We start from the raw sequence: 22,994 nt of genomic DNA on the forward strand, positions 1-22,994 counted from the left end.
TAATATTACAAAATCAGCTACAACCTGCTGCAAAATCCATAAAGCCTATGGTATCCTTGTACTGGCTTCAATGGACACTGGGTCAAGACCTGGCAGCCACGTGTATTGGTGCAATGTACTGAGCTGTATGTTTTACACAGGGGTAAAAATGCATGAGTCTTGTCTACATTACTTCAGCCACTGTTGCTGCGCCCAGTGGTGAATTATGTATCTGACTTTTTTCTAGCATAGTTGGGATCAAAAGTTAAGGTTATCAGAAAGACTCAGGCTTACCATTCACATATAGATCTATTGCACCCTTTATGGTAGAAAATAATATTTTAAGTTGTCTTTTGTCTGAAAGTGTCTTGAAGATTAAGAACCCCATTCATTTAAGCATAGGCTGTCATATTTTGTGGAATCATTCCTTAGAACTTTTTCTCTTTTCTTTGGTACTTGTTTCTGTACATATCGTGACTGAGGCCCTTGAGATAAATATCCCTATTGTCCAAATTACTACAAAATTGGTGCTAGATCCACACAAGGATTTAGGTGTTGCAATAGATAACTTTAGGTGGTGGGGTATATTGAGGACTGGGTTGGAATCACAAGCTATTGGGGCTTTAAATGTGGGAGGCTTTCCATGTCTTACTTGCAAGCTAGAGGGGTGTGCAGCTAAGCTTGAGAGTCTGAAAAGTGCCAGCTGTAAGCAAGATGGGGTGAGTTGTGCATCTTCTTTGACTTGTAGGGAGCAGCCTGTTTTGTTTCTCTCTGATTTTGTGTTCTTGTGTATTCTCTGCACTGGGGCAATTAGTGATGAGTAGAGCTAAGCAAAATTTTTCAGCCAAAAGGTTTTTTTCCAAAGAATGCAGACTTGATTTAACAGAAACATTTCATAAATTTGTGACAAATTCACTGAGTTGGTTAAAAAAACGTTATAAAGCATCCATTTAAAAATGTTTCGGCATTTTCAAAATGAAATGTTTAAATTTATTTGTTTGTTTGTTTTGGAGTTTATTTCAATGTTATTAAGGTAAAAAGTGTGAAAAAGCTCCAAAAATCAAGTCAGGCCAAACGAATAATTTTGTTCAATCAAAAAAAGCTTGATTTTTAAATTTGCTGAAAATTAAAACAAAAAAAAATTATGGTCAACCCAAATGATCTTTTTTCTGAATTCATCAGAACATCCATAAAATTGAAAGATCAGTTATTTTTACAACTCTACTGATGGGTGCTTCACATAGAGACTTGAATATGACTTTGAAAGAGTCAGAGCCAAGAGTTGGCAATAATACAAGGTTTATATAAGATGGAAAAACTAAAATATTCCACAGAAAGCTAGTGGAAGCCACTTTAACTGTGGAAAAACCTGAAAAGTACTGAGTTTTGTTATACCATTAACCTTTTTACTAATGGAAGAAAGTTTGGTTCAACTGAGACTGGAGTACATGTCCCACACTACTCCTATCTTTGGGGGAGAAAGGCATGATAAGCTTTCAACTTATCATTTTTAAATTCAGCAACCATGTAGCTCAAGCTTAACTAAAGAAAATATTCCAGGGGTCATCAACATTACTTTTATAAAGTTATTGATATTTCTAAACAAAGTCAAGGGCATGCTGTACCTACCTCTTAATCATTCATCACTAATATGACTTTAAAAAAAAGCTAACGAGAACAGAAAAAATGTGTAAGCATTTAACTGGTTCTAACATTTTACAATGGGAAAAGTGTATTTTTTTTCATACATAGTGAAATAGCTGAATGGATTCTCCTCCAACTTTTAATGTTAAAATAGGTTTCTCAAGCGATTTAAAAAATTAATCGCACTGTTAAACAATAATAGAATATGATTTATCTACATATTTTTGGATGTTTTCTACATTTTCAAATATATTGATTTCAATTACAACACAGAATACAACGTGTACAGTGCATGGTTTATATTTATTTTTATTACAAATATTTGCATTGAAAAGCAAAAGAAATAGTGTTTTTCAATTCACCTAATATAAGAACTGTAGTGCAATCTCTTTATCACAAAAGTTAAACATACAAATGTAGGATTCTGAAAAAAAAAATAACTGCACTCAAAACCAAAACAATGTAAAACTTTAGAGCCTACAAGTCCATGCAATCCTATTTCTTGTTCAGCCAACTGATCAAACAAGTTTGTTTACACTTGCAGAAGATTATGCTGCCTGCTTCTTGTTCACAGTGTCACCTGCAAGTGAGAACAGGAGTTTGCGTGGCATTGTTGCATCCGGCATTGCAAGATATTTATATGCCAGATGCGCTAAAAATTCATATGTCCCTTCATGCTTCAATTACCATTCCAGAGGACATGCGTTCATGATGTTGACAGGTTCTGCACAATATCAATCCAAAGCAGTGCGGACTGACACATGTTCATTTTCATAATCTAAGTCAGATGCCACCAGCAGAAGGTTGATTTTCTTTTTCAGTAGTTCGGGTTCTGTAGTTTCTGCATTGGACTGTTTCTCTTTTAAGATTTCTGAAAGCATTCTCCACATCCTCCTCATCCTTCTCAGATTTTGGAAGGCATTTCAGAATCTTAAACCTTGGGCTGACTGCTAGAGCTATCTTTAAAAATCTCAAATTTGTACCTTTGCGTTTTGTCAAATATGCAGCGAAAGTGTTCTTAAAATGAACAACATGTGCTGAGTCATCATCTGAGACTACTATAACATGAAATATATGTCAGAAAGCAGGTAAAACAGAGCCAGAGACATATAATTGTTCCTGAAGGAGTTGAGTCACAAATTTAATTAACGCATTATTTTTTTAATGAGCGCCATCAGCATGGGAGCATGTCCTCTGTAATGGTGGCCGAAGCATGAAGAGGCATATGAATATTTACCATATCTGGCATGTAAATACCTTGCAATGCTGGCTACAAAAGTCCCATGTGAATGCCTGCTCTCACTTTCTGGTGCCATTGTAAATAAGAAGTGGGCAGTATTATCTCCTGTAAATTTAAAAAAAAATGTGTTTGTCTTAGCAATTGACTGAACAAGAAGTAGGACTGAGTGGACTTGTAGGTTCTAAAGTTTTGCATTGTTTTGTTTTTGAGTGCATATATATATATAAAAACCCTGCATTTGTAAGTTGAATTTTCACGATAAAGAGATTGCACTACAGTACTTGTATGAAGTGAACTGAAAAATACTATTTCTTTTATCATTTTTACAGTGTGAATTTTGTAATAAAAAATAATAATATAAAGTGAGCATTGTACACTTTATATTCTGTGTTGTAGTTTAAGTCAATTTATTTGAAAACATCCAAACATATTTAAAAACTTTAAATTGGGATTCTGTTGTTCGTTTGATTAAATCTGTGATTAATCGTGATTATTTTTAATCGTGATTAATGTTTTTGAGTTAATTGCATGAGTTAACTGTGATTAATCAACAGCTCTAGTTAAATAGATTTTGGGCTGAGGCCTAGAATGGAAAAGTGAGAAGCAAGCACATTATTTCTGGAATAAAACGATACAGAAAATATGAGTACCATATTTTCTGATTGTACATTGAATTTTGCACTTCGGATAAAACTCTAGTTCATAATGTACTCTAGGAATCAAAGACTGATCTCATTGACCTAGTTTAAATCTGTAATAACTCCATTGAAGTCATTGGAGGGACTCCAGATTCACACCAGCACAATCAAGCTCAGAATCTGACTCCAAGAGTACATTGTGAATGGGGTAGGATTTTCTAAAGTGCTCAGCATTGGCCTAATTCTCCCTCCATTCATGTTAATGGCAGTTTTTCCATTATCTTTAATGAGAGTAGAACTAAGCCAATGCAAAGCACTTTTGAAAATCCCACCCTAAAGATTTAGCCAAAGTGCTAAATGCTTTAACAAAAAACTGCTGCTTTAATTAAAGCACATAAACATCTTGCATGTGACTATTATAGTCAATGGGAGAAAGGTGCTGAACTCACAGGTACTATAACCTTAAGAAAGAACTGCTCTCTTCCTTTTGGAGAAGGGAATAAGGTATTCAAGTGAATTATGTGATTCCTGAGTGTATGTCTTTTGCAATGACTTAAGCACTGTTTCTTTAAATAAATAGCTGGGAAATGGAGAAGAAATGTAGAAGGCTGATGAGAAAGATTTTAGGTTTCTGCAGAGAAACAATCTGAAAGAAAGGGGCAGAGCTGTTATTTTTCACATAGGTGCAATGCTTATTTTGTACTGTGGAAACATAAAAAAGTTAGGTTCCACTTCTAGATATAAAACATAGGCTATGTTAGTTAGAAAAAGACTGTTGTGCTGTAATTGTGTCAGTTAGCTTCTTCATAAAGCACTCTAGGGGTACTTGCATTCTCAAGAAGTAGATGAAAAGAATACAAGGGTATTGTTCCACTTTTCTGTACATTTTACCACATTTCAAGGGAAAAGGGTATAGAAGGAAGAAAAAAATAGAGATGAATTTCAGTTCACTCCCATATCAGAAAAGGGACATTGAAATTAAGCAAAAAGTAAAAAAGAACAAATACTTTTAATATGGTGGCTATGCACCACCATTTTCTTAATTACAAATATCCAGAAAATGGAAATACAAGTTACTCTAGTATTATATAGGTCTGAATTGTATTTAGGTTAGCTGTAATTGTGAGTACCATTTATAAGAATAAACAGCAATAGATGTAATTTAAATGTGATTTCTTTATTGTGCACATCAATAGCAGCACAATCTCTTGTTTTCTTATTAAATTGGGATAGCTAAATTATCATTGTAAAAGAGTACTGGATACATCCAACGAATTATATGTGTATAATTTAATTATATTGTCTCTTATTAATGTTCAATAATAGTTCTGTAATCCCTTCACAGGCAAATATTTTTGTTGGGCAGAGGAGGGGAAGATTTGATTGTGCAAGGACTGCAGGATCAAGAGCTACTTCTGCTATTTTTCTTACCATTATTACAATCAAGCCTAGAACCCTATCTAGGTCAGAACCCTAATGAGTTAGGTGTTGTAAACACTTCTAAATAAGGAGCACTACCCTTTTGAACAAAGATTGCATGGCTGAACCCTACACGTTTTTATGTTTCATTCTAAAGTGTTTATTAAAGAGTTAATAGAGCAGCATGTCAGAACAAATTCTTGCAAAAATCAGATAGTAATCACAGACGACTCCAAAGCCAGTCTAATATTTTTTAGAGATTTCTTAATCTCATCAAATGCCTCTTGAAACAAAACCATAAAGCAAAAAGGTCTGCCTGTGATTGCTTAACTGGATTGAACACTTTAGCACATCCCATTTTTCAAAATAAATGAAAGGAAAAAAATAGATACTTGCCATATTTGACAACAATTCGAGACACTCAACATTGATGATCGAAGGAAAGAATTACCAAAAAGGTTGCTTATCTGAAATAGGTACCTGTTCTGCAACACTTTCAACAACGTTCACTGTTCCCAGAATCAATGTTGAGCACATGTCACTTAATGGGGATTAAGAATGCAATGATGATAACGATTGTCTTACATAACACACCAGAACATTTTGTGTGATGTTTGAAAATCTTGCCATTAGCAAGCGTTATTTAGATGACTTCAATGGAAGTTTTGCCTGAGTAGTAACAGAAGGATAGACTCAGATAGACAACATGAACACCCACACAAGGCCCTCTGCACTGTTAAGCGTCATGCTGTCCCAGAATGAATGGAAAGACATTTAAACAGAAAGTCTGTACAAAGAGCATTTGCTTTCCTTGTATTCTGACTAGGGGGCATCCAGGCCATCTCTGAATAGGAATGTGAAGAGGAGCACTAGGATTTGTTTATAGAGGGCACACTGTCCATGCTTATGTGGACCCAATAGCTGACACCATTGCTAACCATGGGCTGGAGAAATGGCTCTCTATAGCCATGGAGAATTCTGACCTGTGTTTGGTTTGGGGGAAAGGATTACATTCTCCATCACTCCTTGTGTAGTTCCCAGTTACACAGCAGTGCAGGTGATATTGTTACCCGGGGTTCTTTCAACCCAAAGCTCTTGGTAACTTGTACTCTGTGCAAGGTGGTGTTAGGAAATAAATCAGGAGAGACATGGTCATCCGACCGATAGATGGCTGGCACAAACAGGACAACAGAAGAGTGCTTTCACTTAAAGCTGCACTTTACTTAGTCTCAAGCACTTACACACATCTGCAACACATTAGTGAAACACCTCCAACCCTTGATAATTACCAAAGCTGACTGTGGCTTTCAAGTGACACAGCGGCAGGCTTCCAGTGGCCAAATCTTCCGTCTGCTGGTGGGGACCGCAAGATGTATCCAGAGGGAGAGTCCAAAAAGAGTCCTCAAATGAGTCCAACTATCTCAAGCTTTTCCCCCTTATTTATACATTAGTAATAGAATGACATGTCCCTTAAAGAAAACTTGTTAAGCAAGCAGTTCCAATGGGCAAGCAAGAGGCTCCTTCTGATTATTGATTAACCAGGTGTGAGTTTTTCCAGAGTTTGCAGCCTTGAGACCCCAGTAGACATTCCTGAGGCACATCCTGCTCTTTTAAAATGCATGTATCAGCAACTTCAACACAATTCTTATCAGGAAGGATGCGGGGTCAATCTTCCCTTTCTGTGGCACCCCAAAACTCCCTTCACCCCACCTTTAACAATAAGCATAGTGGTTTCAGGCACTTTACTGGTTTGCCAAAGTCTCCCCGTACAATATCATGGGACTTATTAAAGGCTATAAAAATGATTACTGCTTATACTTAATGTCTGAATATCTCAAATACAGTTTCCAGGTGAGTGACAAAATTAAATTCACATTTGGCAGGAAATAGTCAATGGGCCCTTTCCTGTCCAGCTAAAGTCAGAGGGAGCCACAACAGGTCTCTTATATTTAGTTAACACTAGAACTGGAATATAAAGTTCAGATCCAGATACAGATTTCAATTTCCCTTACATTTGTATTTGGGAGGGATAAATCTAGAGGCCCATCTCTATTGAACACATTATTATAATATTAATAATAAATATATTGTTTTATCCATCTATATTTGTAAAACTCTTGGTACACCTGATATATTTTTATAAGGGAATAAAATTGGCTGAGAACCAAAATGAAGGAAAGATTAGTAAGTAATCCAAGATATATCATATCAGTCTTAGAATTCTATAAAATTATGTCTTATACTCCCACTGTGATTAATTATTCCCAGGGAGGGTATTTGTGATTTTAGAGTCACCTACAAAAAAAAAGTAGAAAAATAACTTTTTGAAACCTACTATTTATCAAAATCATTCTGACAGATTCAGGCTATCTGCAGACTCACTACACCTGGAAAGCATGGATATAGCACGTACACCTTTTGAAATTCAAATACATAATCAACCATTATGTTTTAAAGAGACAGAACATAATCATACTCACTTGCAAATATATTACAGTATATATACAGTATATTACACCAAGATATGCCTGTACTATGCCAGGCTAGAGGGATCTGATTTAACTTTTAAACATAACAATCCTTTTGGCATTTAAAAAAAACACTTAAAAAAAGTATATTGTTGTGTTATCTTGAAAGTTCATGTTCTGGAAAATTGTGAAACAAGATTTATTGTCAGAATTGTGCTTTTTAAAAGGTTATGTGATATGTTTAAGATTAAACATTTCAGTTTAATCTATTTAAAGGGAAGCTGTTAGATTCTTTTTTATGTTTATAATCAATCAGTTACATCAATCATTAATATTGCTGCTTTTTAATAAGAACTACTTAAAAACTGATTAAATGTCTAAAGCCTCCATCCATTCATGTTAGTCCATACAATTGGAATCCTTCTGGAATGAGGCCTAGTAAGCTGCTTTATATTATTTTCAACCAAATATCTTAATTTACAGTGTTAACATTAAGAAGTAGCACCTTATAACATTCCAGTCCTTTGGGATTGGATATTGATTATTTCTTCTTTTATGCTAGGAATTTATATATAATTACAGAAACAGCTCATCAAGGAGTATTGCTGTGAGTTGTTAACCTGTCATCACTGGTAAAAGCACCTTCTGAACCTGAACCTTCTGAGTCTTCCATGAGGCAGTAAAAAATGTTCTGTGTCACTTCTTTGACAAATATATCTTAGTAGCATTCCAGCTTCTTTAGTACAGTTGACAGAAATTACTCTCTCTGTTAAAGTACGAGAAATGTATTTCAAGTCGGGAGAAGGATGAGATACTATAGGTTTTTCTGCTTCATTACATTTAATTTAAAATGTTCATAATGCAATAAAATTCAGTTTCTTTTAATCAAATATGATTTTCCGCACAAATATTTGATGTACATTTAAAGTGATAATAATATATATGTAGACAGTGATAAACAGGGGTATGGAGATTTCTTCAGATAGAGAAGACACTAACAGGATGTGCTTAAGGCATCTGTATCTATATATTTACATACTACCAAACAAGAGAAACTGTCACATTGTCCAGGCTGTTACAGAATCAGCCAATGCAGTGCAAACTCTAATAGCAAATAAAAGAAAATGAATAATGGCAAACAGACTAGGAGTGAAGAAAGCACAATGGATAATACATTTCCTGTTTGAGCCTATTTTACAATTAAACTAATTTCCTCTCCTAATGAAACCTAATTATTCAAATACGAAGGTGGCTCAGAGTATTATTTAGGGCCTAAGTTAAAAAACAGCATTGTTATATTAGCTTCCTATTTCAATGTTACTTCTGAACAATCACTTATTTTGTTTTCGTATTTTCATATAAACTGCACTTTGTAAGACAGCATTCTAAAATAAGCTCTTAATGAAAAATGATTGGATAATTCAATTTATTTGTTATTAAAAGTGTTTATTCAGCCTAGTTTCGCTAAACAAATTAGGGTCTGATTCTTCTCCCATTGAAATCAGCGGAAAACTCCTTTTTACTTCTATAGAAGCAGAACAGGACCCAAAATGTCTTTGTTTTCCTTTTAGATAGTTTCAGCAATGGTGATAGGTTAAAAAGTGTAGGGTGGGATTTTCAAAAGTTTTTAAGAGATTTAGGACCATATTGACTTTCATGGGACTTGTACTCCTAGATCACTTACGGTTAGATTTACACAGGGGACTAATGTGTTGCAGTGCTTAACTATTAGAACCCCTACAACCAAGTGAAATTCACAATTCTGAATTAGGTGCCCAGCTCCTTATATAATGCCTGGAGAGGGTTAGGGGCCTAAAAACAGGATTCTCACAAGCCAGCATACTGACTGGGGAGCCAAGTAAGCTAGTCAGTATATTCATTGGGCCAGAGAGAAGAAGTGAGAATGACTCACTGGCCTGGTGATTAGCCTGGGACGGAGCAGACTGAAATCCCTGTTCCCAGAAATGGTTAATTATTTATGGAAAGTGAAACAGCTTCAAAGGAGCTGCTGAGAATACCGTATAGTTCAGTGGTTAGGCCACTCACTCAGGACACCTGGCTTCAGATCTCTGCTACATATCAGGCAAAAGAGGGAATGGAACCTAGTTATTCCCCAATCCTTGGTGACTGTTTTAACCTCTGGGCTATTGTGTAAAAGAGGGGGAAGCAAAAATTCCTCTTCTGGACATACTTTATGGGGGATTAGGTGTACTCTGAGCACACCTAACTGTTCAGGGTTGGATACAGGTGAGTGAAGTTTTGTGAATGTCAGTGATGCCTTCATGTTTACTTTAGGCACCTAAACAGGCAGTTAGAGTAGAAAAAGTGTTTAGCTTTAAAGCATATAGGACTTTTCCCTCCTAGATCTGTTAATCAGTAGTTAAAGTCTCTACTCCAGGAGATACCAGCAAAAGGAATGGATTAAAAGAAAGATTTTTCTCCAAGCATCTGTATCTATGTGTCTGTGAATGCATATATGATTGTATTCAAGGAAAGAAGTCAAGAAAAGATTGAACAATTATTTGGATAACTGGATAAGTCTGGGTTTTCATGGTAGATCTTGTTCACATGCAGAGGATTGGAATGACCACCAGATTTCCCTTCTGTGTACATTGATTTGGGTCTTGTTTAATCCTATAGAGCATTAGGAAGGTGTATCCCATCAATCAGATTTCCTTGGTGGCCACATAGGTGACTTTTCCCCATCTTCTCTTTATATGTTTCCAAAATGTCAAAATTAAAATATCCATCATTGTCAAAAGTTTGGTGGCTATGGTGTGGTAGCAGCACAGAGATTTTATGTGCCAAGGATTTAGATTTTGGAGTAGACTCAAAGCACTTGATCACCCACTTCACTGAGCAGCTCATTCTTCAAGATTGCCCTCACCCTAAGATAAGAGAAACAATTTTGGTATTTATTTCTTAAGTAGAAGAGTAAAAGGTTTATAGTCAATAGTCACTGGGAAACAGGGGAACAAATGAAAAATAAATAAATAAAGGGTAAGCCAGTGACACAGAAAGGAAAGGAGGCCCAAAAGTCATTAGGCAACATGGCACTGAAAAAGCACAACCTGATATGTTGCCTCCTAGTACACAGAAAATGTAACATTATGAGTAGATTGTTTCACCATAGGAATGGGTCAAATGATAACATGTCGAAGATGGCAAACTCTATACGTAAGAAGAGCTACCATCTTTGAGATCAAGGGTGGGTGAGGTTCTGTGGCCTGCAATGTGCAGGATGTCAGACTAGCAGGGGCGGCTCTACCTTTTTGGCCGCCCCAAGCAGTCATGCGCGGGAGGCGCCCCGGAGCCACGGGAGCAGCGGACCTCCCGCGGGCATGACTGCAGAGGGACCGCTGGTCCCGCGTGGCTCGGCTGGACCTCCCGCGGCTGCGGATGGTTCACGGGTCCGGCGGCTCCGCTTGAGCTGCCGCAGTCATGCCTGCGGGAGGTCCAGCTGAGCCGCGGGACGAGCGCCCCCTCCGCAGTCATCCCTGCGGCAGGTCCAGTCATCCCGGGGCTCCGGTGGACCTCCCGCAGGCATGACTGCGGCATGTCCGCCGGCCCAGCCTGCCGCCCCCCCCCCGGCAGCAGGGGACGGGCCGCTCGGCTCGCAGCGGCAGGATGAGCTGGGGCCCCAGCCTTTTGCCGCCCCCTAGATTTTGCTGCCCTAGGCACCAGCTTGTTTTGCTGGTGCCTAGAGCCGCCCCTGCAGACTAGATGATCATGAGGGTCTCTTCTGGCCTTAAAGTCTATGGGTATGTCTACACTGCAATTAAAAACCCACTGCTGGCCCGTGCCAGCTGATTCAGGGTTGGAGGGCTCAGATACAGAAGCTGTTTAATTACAATGTAGATATAACATAGGAGTCTATGAAAGAAGACACAAGGCTGTTATGAAATATTGGCAAACTCAAAATTCAATCAAATCTCAAGGCTACTATACTGGGAAGCTGTGAATTCACCTTCATGATATGATTAATTTTCATGATTCACACTTTGTGGGAGTATTATCCCCACTGACAAGAAGTTAAGGCCTCAGGAAAAAAAAAACCAAAACATTAAAGAGAATGTATAACAAGCTAATTTCACTTTTCTTAATCCAGGAGGTCACATTGCTGTAACTTGTCAAACACAGAGACAAGTACCTGTACATTCCGATACAGCTGTACATGCAGATCACTTTGAGGAACACTATGAATTATATTAAGGAATCTATGATATGTAAAGGACATGCTTAAGTGAAGAAGTGATTTTTAAAAAGAATTTATTAAATAACACTCATCTTCATAGCCTGTGTGGTAAAGCTAGCAACCTGAATAATCCTGAAAATGAAAGACTGGTTCATCTCTGGGCCCATCAGTCTGCTCATCTGAGCATCTCATGGACCTTGCTGGAATATTTTAATGTGCTTTCCTCTTTAATGAAGTCTACTCTTCAGAGGAATACATTTACAAGCATGAAGCTACTGTCTTTCTGTTCTTTGTATTTCAATGACTGCTGCAAGTCCAGTTCACATAAGATACTGTTAGCAGAGTAAATATAGAAATGTATGGGGTATTGCTAAAGCCAGAGCCTATATTCAGAGCATTAACAGCTGTAAATCACTCTTTTAAAAATTAAATTAAAAGTCTACCTTTAACAGAGTTCTTTTTTTTTCCTTCTTCACAAATTAATTTCCTAGTAACACTGCACTCTTAAAAAGATGTGGGTAGGTACCTTTCTATCTTCAATGAAGGTTACCTGCGTTTGGAACACAAAGGACATCACAGGGCCCATGGACAATATAAAATACAATAAAAACTTACCTTGCATATCAAAGGTCCTTTGCTTTTGGCAGTAGTGAGCCCCTGCGGGATTTCCATCTCCCTCCCCCCCCCCATCAGTTACAGAACAAGGTCTACCGGCAGAAGGAATACTTTACCCTGCCAGGAGAACAGCAAAGACAGCCTACTCCTGCTGTGCCTTGTACTTTAGGTTTTCTTTTTTGATGTCGTTGTATTAACAAGACAAGAAAAAAAATTATCAAGTGCAATTTAAAAGCAAGAAAAGGTGGGGGGTGTGCTGTTCAGACATAAATAGTATAAGGAAGCTTGGTGTTTACATTATCCAAAAAAGTGTCTTTAATTTTTCCTTCTAAAATCAATTTGGAGGGAATTTTCCCCAAGTGGCCTCATATTGCAGGAAAAATGCAATAATTTCACTTATTATACTTATTCATATAAGCTTCTTAAAAATCTTTCATCCTATAGCTATTGAATGTGTGAACATATGTGTGTTTGTGTGTATGGGAGGGTAGGTGGGCACTCATAGAAAAAAGAAAGACGATGGCCAAGATTTTTAAAAATGGATGTCCATACTTAGGCAATTAAATATGTGACCTGATTTGTAGAGCTGATCAGGAAATTATTTGTTTTCCTACAAAAAATTGTGACAAAAGCATTACTGTTTCTTTTTTTGTTTTTGTCAATAAATATTCTTCACACTATGTCAGGTTTCAGTGAAAAATTAAAATCCCAAACAACCCCCCAAAATAGCAAACCCCCAACAGGTTTCACAAGAACATTTTTCAAGAAAAGACTCCATTTTGTCTGAAAAGCCATTTTCCATTGAAAAACTGTTCAGTTAGAAAAATGTCAACCAAGTTTACAGGTTTTCAAAAGTGTGGGGCACCCACAAATTCCATTTAAGTCAATGGGAGCTGCTGTGGGTACCCAATAATTTTGAAAATCAGGCCAGTTATGTAAGTTCTCAAATGTGGATTTAGGAACCTAAATTAACCTCATTTTACAAATTGTGGTTTGGGAATTTTAAAATATGATTCCACAAAGGATGAGGAAGTTGCCCTGAAACTATTTTGTTTTCAGTCTAAAATATTGAATTAAAAGATTTAAATGTAACTGATCAGAATTATGTATTATCAAGTTCAGGCCTACAAGTTTGTATTATTGCTCAGTTTCCCTGAGGCTACTAGAATGAGTATCCACTACCATAAGCAGCTTTTCAGTAGCTTTCTTGAAAAGTAGTCTGTGTATGCATATTCTGGGTAACCAGTCATAACAAAACTTTGTTAAGTGTTTAGGGAGGTTAGCTTTTGAGAAGTCAAACCATAGGGAACAAGTTGTACTTCATCATCCAAATTAGTTGAATGAAAAAGTATATTTACTGTTCCCTTCAGGACTAATCTGTTTATAACACAGCTTTTCAAATTTTAAAATATTACCAGTGCTTTATACTAGAGCCTGAACAGATTGAAATGTTACATGAACGGTTGCAGATATTCTGTGGAAGAAACAGGAAGGAACATTTATCTTGATGGGATACAACCATTTAAGGAAGCCTAATTAAATAAGGTTCCCAAACATAGGAACCAAATTACACTGAGAATTTAAGCATAGGCTTAAATTTAAGCACATGCATAAATCCCAATGACATCAATGGGGCGGCTTAAAGTTAAGCCCATTCTTAAGTGCTTTACTGAATCAAGGTCACAAGGAATATATTAATTAGGTATAATGTATTTCACATTTGAGGAACCTACTTTAAATTTTATGTATAGTTTATGTATGGTTATTATGGGATAAAGCAAATGTATCTAATAGACTTAGGAAGTATTTCCACATAATAGTGGTGACATATTGCCTATGAGTAATGTAGCAAGAAAGGGCCATGAGCAATTTACAAAAGGTCATTATCAATGAAAAGAAATAAAGAAAGGACCAAATACATTGCTGGTATAATTCTACTACAATCAAAGGAGTTACTTGGGAGATGAATAGGGGCAAATGGGTCTATCTTCAATGAGATCAAGTAACCTTTTGCTCCTGCAATATACATTTTTGATTATTTGCTGTAGGTTATTTTTAGAGCTGGTTGAAATTCAGAATTTCCATTCTCTGCGAAATTCAGACATTTAAAACAAACAAGCAAACAAAGAAGCAAACAAAACCTTCTGGGATTCAGAACAAAAAGCAGGCATTACAAAATTACCCACAAAATGGATATTAAAAAACAAAAAAAGCATAATGATTAATTTAGGGAAAGAATTGAAAAATGAACTCTTTAGTTTTGAAAATGCTTCCAGGGTTTCCAGTATCTCTGGTTACATAGCAGCCTTTCAGGCTTTCATTTTGATTTTCCTAATGGAAATATGTTGATCTTGCAGAAACTGTATTTTCCATCACAAAATAATTCCTATGGAAATTTATTATTTGTATTATGCTTGTTCTATAACTGTGTCTTTACCTACCCGTTGAACAAATGTATTACTGTCCTTCAAAAAGAACAAATGCAAAGTACTCCACTTAGAAAAGAACAATCAGTTGCACATATACAAAATGTAAAAAGACTGCCTTGGAAGGAGTACTACAGAAAGGGATCTAAGGGTCATAGTGGATCATGAGCTAAAAATGAGTCAACAGTGTACCATTGTTTCAAAAAAGCAATAATTCTGGAATGTATTAGCAGGAGTGTTGTAAACAAGACAAAAGAAGTAATTATTCCACTCTATTCAGCACTGACTAGGCCTCAGCTGGAGTATTCTGTCCAGTTCTGGGTACCACATTTTGGATAAGATGTGAACAAATTGGGAAAGTCCAGAGAAAAGCAACAAAAATGATTAAAGGTCTAGAAAATATGACCTATGAGGGAAGATTGTAAAAAATTGGGTTTCGTTAGTCTGGAGAAGAGAAGACTGAGAGGAGACATGATAACAGTTTTCAAGTACAGAAAAGGTTGTTACAAGGAGGAGGGAGAAAAATCGTTCTCCTTAATTTCTTAAGATAGGACAAGAAGCAATGGGCTTAAATTGAAACAAGGAAAGTTTAGATTGGACATAAGGAAAAACTTCCTAATTGTCAGGGTGGTTAAGCCCTGGAATAAATTACCTAGGAAGGTTGTGGAATTTCCGTCATTGGAGATTTTTAAGAGCAGGTTAGACAAACACCTGTCAGGAATGGTCTGGATAATACTTAGTCCAGGGATCAGCAACCTTTGGCCCCCGGCCCGCCAGGGTAAACTCCCTGGAAGGTCAGGCCAGTTTGTTTACCTGCCACATCCGCAGGTTCGGCCAATCGCGGCTCCCACTGGCCAGGGTTCGCCACACCAGGCCAATGGGATTGGCAGGAAGCGGCAGCCAGCACATCCCTCAGCCTGTGCCACTTCCTGCATCCCCCACTGGCCTGGGACGGTGAACTGCGGCCGGTAGGAACCACGATCAGCCGAACCTGCGGATGCGGCAGGTAAACAAATTGGCCCGTCCCGCCAGGGGAGTTACTCTGGCAGTCCGCGTTCCAAAGCTTGCTGATCCCTGACTTAGTCCTACCATGAGTGCAGGGAACTAGACAAGATGACCGCTTGAGGTCCCTTCCAGTCCTACAATTATATGATTATATGGGTCTATGATTCCTTGCTTCTGTAAACACACTTTTCTCCATTGGCTTACTTTTTCTTGTGATCCATTCAAACTGGGTTATGCAGAATTTAGAGGTAAATGAACTATTTACTGAAATTTAAACATAAGTAAGGATTTGACCCCAAATACCCAGACTAAAAAAAATAAAAATAAAATTAACAGGACATAAATAACATTTGTAATTTAATTTAATTTAATTTTGCTTTAAACATGATAGTTTTCTGAAGATTTCTTTTTATTGTACAATAACTTATATGGGTGCAGAATCAGATCTTTAAAAAAAATTTCTTATCTAAGTTGCACATTTTAGAGCAGGGGTAGGCAACCTATGGCATGGGTGCCGAAGGCGGCACGCGAGCTGATTTCAGCGGCACTCACACTGCCCAAGTCCTGGGCACCGGTCCGGGAGCTCTGCATTTTAATTTAATTTTAAATGAAGCTTCTTAAACATTTTAAAAACCTTATTTACTTTACATACAACAATAGTTTAGTTATATATTATAGACTTATAGAAAAAGACCTTCTAAAAATTTTATAATTATTACTGGCACGTGAAACCTTAAATCAGAGGGAATAAATGAAGACTCGGCACAGCACTTCTGAAAGGTTGCTGACCCCTATTTTAGAGTATTTAAATTGTATTTTGAAATACAATTTGTTTGTTTACTTTTTTGCATTTCCCTCTATTTGAACTATGATAATTGTCAAATCAGTTTCACTGTGTTTATAGACAGTTTCTAGTCCATTGTTTCTCAAACTGGGGTCACCACTTGTGTAGGGAAAGCCCCTGGCAGGCTGGGCCAGTTTGTTTACCTGCCCCGTCTGCAGGTCCAGCTGATCATGGCTCCCACTGGCCGCGGTTCACCGCTGCAGGCCAATGGAGGCTGCTGGAAGCAGCAGCCAGTAAGTCCCTCGGCCCGCGCCACTTCCAGCAGCTCCCATTGGCCTGGAGCAGGGAACCGCGGCCAGCGGGAGCCGTGATCGGCCGGACCTGTGGATGGGGCAGGTAAACAAACTGGCCCGGCCCACCAGGGGCTTTCCCTACACAAGCAGAGACCCCAGTTTGAGAAACACTGTTCTAGTCAATTTCACTCTGACTATAGAGCAAAAAAATAGCAATATTCAGTATTGCAATAAAAATGAGATATTTTGGTTACAAACAGTGCAGGGGAATATTTAATTCCCAATAACAAATATATTTACTTGGATTTTTTTTAAGAAGGAAATATTTCCATTGATCTAATGTTTTGTAAATACCATTTCCCCATTAAAATAGGAATTTAGAAACAACAGAGCACTGGGATAAAGAATAATTAATTTGCTGTTTGCCATTAGGCAGGCTCAATTCTCCTACATTATAGTGAAATTCAGAGCCTAAATAGATTTAAGGGGTAAATTGGCCTTGCGTGGGTCCTCTGCCCAGCATTGAATTTCAGCCCCTTGTAAATGTTCAGTGAAGTATAACCAGAAGAATACACTCAGCATGCCAGAGAGTCATACATGAATGGAAGCCAGCATTTACAGGAAGGAATAAGAAGGAAACATAGCTCTCAAAAAGGAGAAATCTAAAATTTAATTTAAAATGAATTATGTCCCCTCTCACACTATCCTGAAGCATTTGATATTTATCCCAATCCTTTAATAACTAATATTTATTATTGTTGTTATTTAAACATCTGAATAGTAATATGCACATTTGTTGTTTTCAACTATTTGTAAAGTAATGGTTTCAACATTCTTTATTATACCTACTGTATAATGTATCTTTTATATTTGCTATAGTTCAGCTAATTCATTAATGCTATTATTATTGTACTTCAGACATTCACACCTATTAAAAAAGTGAAGGTATTCAAATATCCCCTTAACAAAGCAAGTGGCATTGCAAGCTATGAGTCTTAATTTCAAGAGTGTTATTATTCCTAGCATGAACCCATGAATTATTAAAAAAAAATCTGATTAATCCTAATAGTCTTGATTTCTTCACATGATTTTAATATCAAGTGGTGAATCTGTTCTATTACCTCATCACAGTTAGAAGTGCCATGCATTGATTTCCACAGAGGGCTTTTAAGTATCCTGTGCTGCAAAATTGACACAGTACATCGGTCCAAAAAAATTAACTTGAAAAATGCTTTTCCCCTGATCTAGTCATATAGATTTCATAGGCATTGTTTTCATTGTCATTGATGTCATTGCTTCGAATTGCAAAATTAAACCCATCTTATATAGGTTATGCCAAGGATCAGCAACGTTTGGAATGCAGGGTCCTGCCTGTTTGTTTACTTGCCGTGTCCACAGGTTTGGCCGATCGCGGCTCCCACTGGCCACGGTTCTCTGTCTCAGGCCAATGGGGGCTGCGGGAAGCAGTGGCCAGCACATCCCTTGGCCTGCGCCGCTTCCTGCAGCCCCCATTGGCCTGGAATGGGGCACCACGGCCAGTGGAGCCGCGATTGGCCGAACCTGTGGACGCGGCAGATAAACAAACCAGCTCAGCCCACCAGGGTGCTTACCCTGGTGGGCCACATGCCAAACATTGCCGATCCCTGGGTTATGCCATCAGATGTCCAGTTTGTCGATTTTTTCTATTGGATTTTCATGAAAACTAATGGAATGTTACCTGTATTATTTTTACTTATCTATTTCTATAATAATATAATGGCAGGCATTTAAATTATATATATCCTTGAAACTAAATAACACACTAAATGCAGATGATAGAATCATAGAATCATAGAACTTAAGATCAGAAGGGACCATTATGATCATCTAGTCTGACCTCCCGCAAAATACAGGCCACAAAAGCTGACCCACCCACTCTTGAAATAATTCTCTCCCTTGACTCAGCTGTTGAAGTCCCCAAATCCTGGTTTAAAGACTTCAAGTAGCAGGTAATCCTCCAGCAAGCGACCCCTGCCCCATGCTGCGGAGGAAGGCGAAAAACCTCCAGGGCCATTGCCAATCTACCCTGGATGAAGTCTTGGGAAAATTCAAATGAAGAATCAGAGGGGTAGCCGTGTTAGTCTGGATCTGTAAAAGCAGCAAAGAATCCTGTGGCACTTTATAGACTAACTGACGTTTTGCAGCATGAGCTTTCATGGGTGAATACCCACTTCTTTGGATGCAAGTAGTGGAAATTTCCAGGGGCAGGTTTATATATGCAAGCAAGAAGCAGCTAGAGATAACGAGGTTAGTTCAATCAGGGAGGATGAGGCCCTGTTCTAGCAGTTGAGTGAAAACCAAGGGAGGAGAAACTGGTTCTGTAGCTGGCAAGCCATTCACAGTCTTTGTTTAATCCTGAGCTGATGGTGTCAAATTTGCAGATGAACTGGAGCTCAGCAGTTTCTCTTTGAAGTCTGATCCTGAAGTTTTTTTGCTGCAGGATGGCCACCTTAAGATCTGCTATTGTGTGGCCAGGGAGGTTGAAGTGTTCTCCTACAGGTTTTTGTATATTGCCATTCCTAATATCTGATTTATGTCCATTTATCCTTTTCCTTAGAGACTGTCCAGTTTGGCCAATGTATATAGCAGAGGGGCATTGCTAGCATATGATGGCATATATTACATTGGTGGATGTGCAGGTGAATGAACCGATGATGGTGTGGCTGATCTGGTTAGGTCCTGTGATGGTGTCGCTGGTGTAGATATGTGGGCAGAGTTGGCATCGAGGTTTGTTGCATGGATTGGTTCCTGAGCTAGAGTTACTATGGTGCGGTGTGCAGTTACTGGTGAGAATATGCTTCAGGTTGGCAGGTTGTCTGTGGGCGAGGACTGGCCTGCCACCCAAGGCCTGTGAAAGTGTGGGATCATTGTCCAGGATGGGTTGTACATCCCTGATGATGCGCTGGAGGGGTTTTAGCTGGGGACTGTATGTGATGGCCAGTGGAGTCCTGTTGGTTTCTTTCTTGGGTTTGTCTTGCAGTAGGAGGCTTCTGGATACACGTCTGGCTCTGTTGATCGGTCTTCTTATTTCCTCATGCGAGTACTGTAGTTTTGAGAATGCTTGGTGGAGATTTTGTAGGTGTTGGTCTATTTCTGTGGGGTTAGAGCAGATGCGGTTGTACCTCAGTGCTTGGCTGTAGACAATGGATCTTGTGGCGTGCCCGGGATGGAAGCTGGAGGCATGAAGGTAGGCATAGCGGTCGGTAGGTTTTCAGTATAGGGTGGTGTTAATGTGTCCATCAATCATTTGCACCGTAGTGTCTAGGAAGTGGACCTCCCGTGTAGATTGGTCCAGGCTGAGGTTGATGGTGGGGTGGAAGCTGTTGAAATCGTGGTGGAATTTTTCCAGAGTCTCCTTCCCATGGATCCAGATGATGAAGATGTCATCAATGTAGCGTAGGTAGAGAAGGGGCGTGAGTGGACGAGAGCTGAGGAAGCGTTGTTCCAGGTCAGCCATAAAAATATTGCATATTGTGGGGCCATGCGGGTGCCCATAGCAGTGCCACTGATCTGGAGATATATATTGTCATCAAATTTGAAATAGTTGTGTGTGAGGATAAAGGCACAGAGCTCAGCAACCAGTTGTGCTGTGGCATCATCAGGGATACTGTTCCTGACAGCTTGTATTCCATCAGCGTGTGGGATGTTTGTGTAGAGAGCCTCTACATCTATTGTGGCCAGGATGGTGTTTTCTGGAAGGTCACCAATGCATTGTAGTTTCCTCAGGAAATCAGTGGTGTCACGGAGATAGCTGGGAGTGCTGGTGGCATAGGGTCTGAGTAGAGAGTCCACATATCCAGACAGTCCATCCAGACAGTCCATCCCTCACCTGTCCCGCGTAGAGAAGAAGTTGAAATGCACAGTTGAGGGCTATGATCGGACATTTGTGTGGCCAGCCCACTTCAAATATAATTTAAAAACTCACAGGAATGATCGTTCCTTCACCTGCCCAGCAGAAGGCCGTGGGAAAAGCTTCTATGTCCTGCAAAGGCTGAAGGTGCACATGCGAACTCACAATGGTGAGAAACCATTTGTCTGCACTGAGATGGGCTGTGGGAAGCAGTTCACAACAGCTGGGAATCTGAAGAACCACCTGCGGATTCACACTGGCGAAAAGCCCTTCCTATGTGAGGCACAAGGATGTGGTCGTTCCTTTGCTGAATACTCCAGCCTTCGGAAACACCTGGTTGTCCACTCAGGAGTGAAGCCCCATCAGTGCCATATCTGTGGGAAGACATTGGAGGCTTCAAATTATAAGGTTTGAATGGCAAAGTTACTTTCAAGAACATGCCTGAAAATATATTAAGCCATCCATATACCCCATCCTTAAGTAAATCCAACCTCATCAGAAGTTTCCTTAAAAATGGTGAGTTAAGACACTGCAACACCATATGGAGGTTAAACAAGTTATAAAAGCCTGTCAGGGTCTTGATTAAAAAAGCCTGTCAGGGTCTTCTTCTTCCAAATGAAGAAGAGTGCTAACTTCAAAGTAAAGGCCATTTTGTGGACAATGGGGGCTCATAGTTCTCACTCGCCATCATCAAAAGAAATGCCCACATGAATAGTGTGACTGTTGGCTGGTTGTCTGTAAAAGAGCTATAAAATGGATGTCCAAGAATGATTCTGCATCTCTGGACTGTTTGGATTCCAACAGGGTGGAAATGCTGAGCCAGTGGACAGAGATCCACAGAGTTATTCTGCGTAAACCTGAAAGACTTTTGGAGACTGGCAGATTGCTAATATTTGTACCTACAACTTTGATTCACCTGTCAATGCATTTTACCTGTGCTGATTTCTCAATAGCTCTTATTTATTTTTCATAGCAAATAAATCTTTATTTAGTTTACTATAGAATTGGCTACCAGCATTGTTTCTGGGGTAAAATCTGGAGTGTCAATTGATTTGGGTAAGTGACTGATCCTTTGGGATTGGGAGTAACCTGATGTGGTGTGATTTTTGGTTTATATGCTCTTTTATCACAAAATTCAGTTTGTCCAGGTGGCAAGGCACACTGGCAGGCTCCATGGTAATACTGACATAGTGATCCAGGAGTTCACATTTGTTACTTGGTGAAATCTATCTAGAGATTATACCACCAGTTTAAAGACAGATTCTAGGTTGAGTTTCTAGGTTCAGCCCAGAAGAGAGGAATGGTACGTTTTGTAGATCTCAGGGCTCATGTTAGTTGTAGGCAATGAGGCAAGGTATGCTGGAAGACAGAGTGCTGGATACAAGGAGCTCCCTCTACTCAGAAAATGGAGAGACCTAGAGGGTCAGGAGCTCTGCATTTCTGTTGTAAAAGGGCCCTGCCAGATCCTCTTAGAGAGTAAACGTGAGAAGAAATAGAACCTAGGGGTAGTGTCTCCAGATAGTGTCTTGGAAGTAGCCTGCATGATGGTGGCATCTGTGGCTGCTGAAGGAGCTGAGTGGGAGGTTGTATGGATGGAGAAGAAATCCTGAAAGGGAAAGTTTGGTACTTGAGACTGTTTCTTAGGGAGGTCTGGAAAGTGTGGAGAATACTAGGAGCTAGTGAGGGAAGTGGATTTAAGCAAGTCAGAATCTAGAAGCTTGTAGTGTGACTCAGACCCTCTTTTCCTTTTTTAAAAGCATAGCTTCTGGTGGAGGGTAGCTAGAAGCATCAAGGGGAAAGGCTAAAGACTTGCACAGACCCTGCGTGTATGTAACCCAGAGAGAAAGGCAGACTATGTGAAGAAATGGTTTGATTTGGACTCTTGTTAGACCGCAGAGGCGTGCAGTTCTTATTTAGTAGGACTGCTGAACACAAAACAAGGGCAAAGGTCCTTTAAATCTCTGGGAAGAATGAGAGCTGAGGAAGCTGCACAGCATGTCAGATAACAATAAGGTAGGATTCCTGTTTCCACTTGGTCACACTCAGTAATGAGAATACTCCATGCAAATCCTCTGCATATTAATGCAAACAAAGCTTCCTGTGTGTTTCATGTGTGTATGTAAAGCTGGTGTCCTTTATCTGATTTGTATTATAGATGTTGATCTTCCACAGTGCAATGGCTCTCACCAATTCAATAAAATGATACACTAATACATGGAAGCACTGTTAGTTTAAGATTAGAGCATGGCAATGTTCTTGAACAGTGATTTTCTGATCATTTTACAGTTAAGTACTGAACAGTAGTGAGGATAATCTAACTACACGTTGCAATATCTGCTGTGAATCTGTAATTACACTAAAAGAAATCAACTCAGAAGAGACTTTGGGTGAAATTCACT

This window comes from Mauremys reevesii, linkage group 1 (assembly GCF_016161935.1).
Source record: "Mauremys reevesii isolate NIE-2019 linkage group 1, ASM1616193v1, whole genome shotgun sequence".
Taxonomy (NCBI): Eukaryota; Metazoa; Chordata; order Testudines; family Geoemydidae; genus Mauremys; species Mauremys reevesii.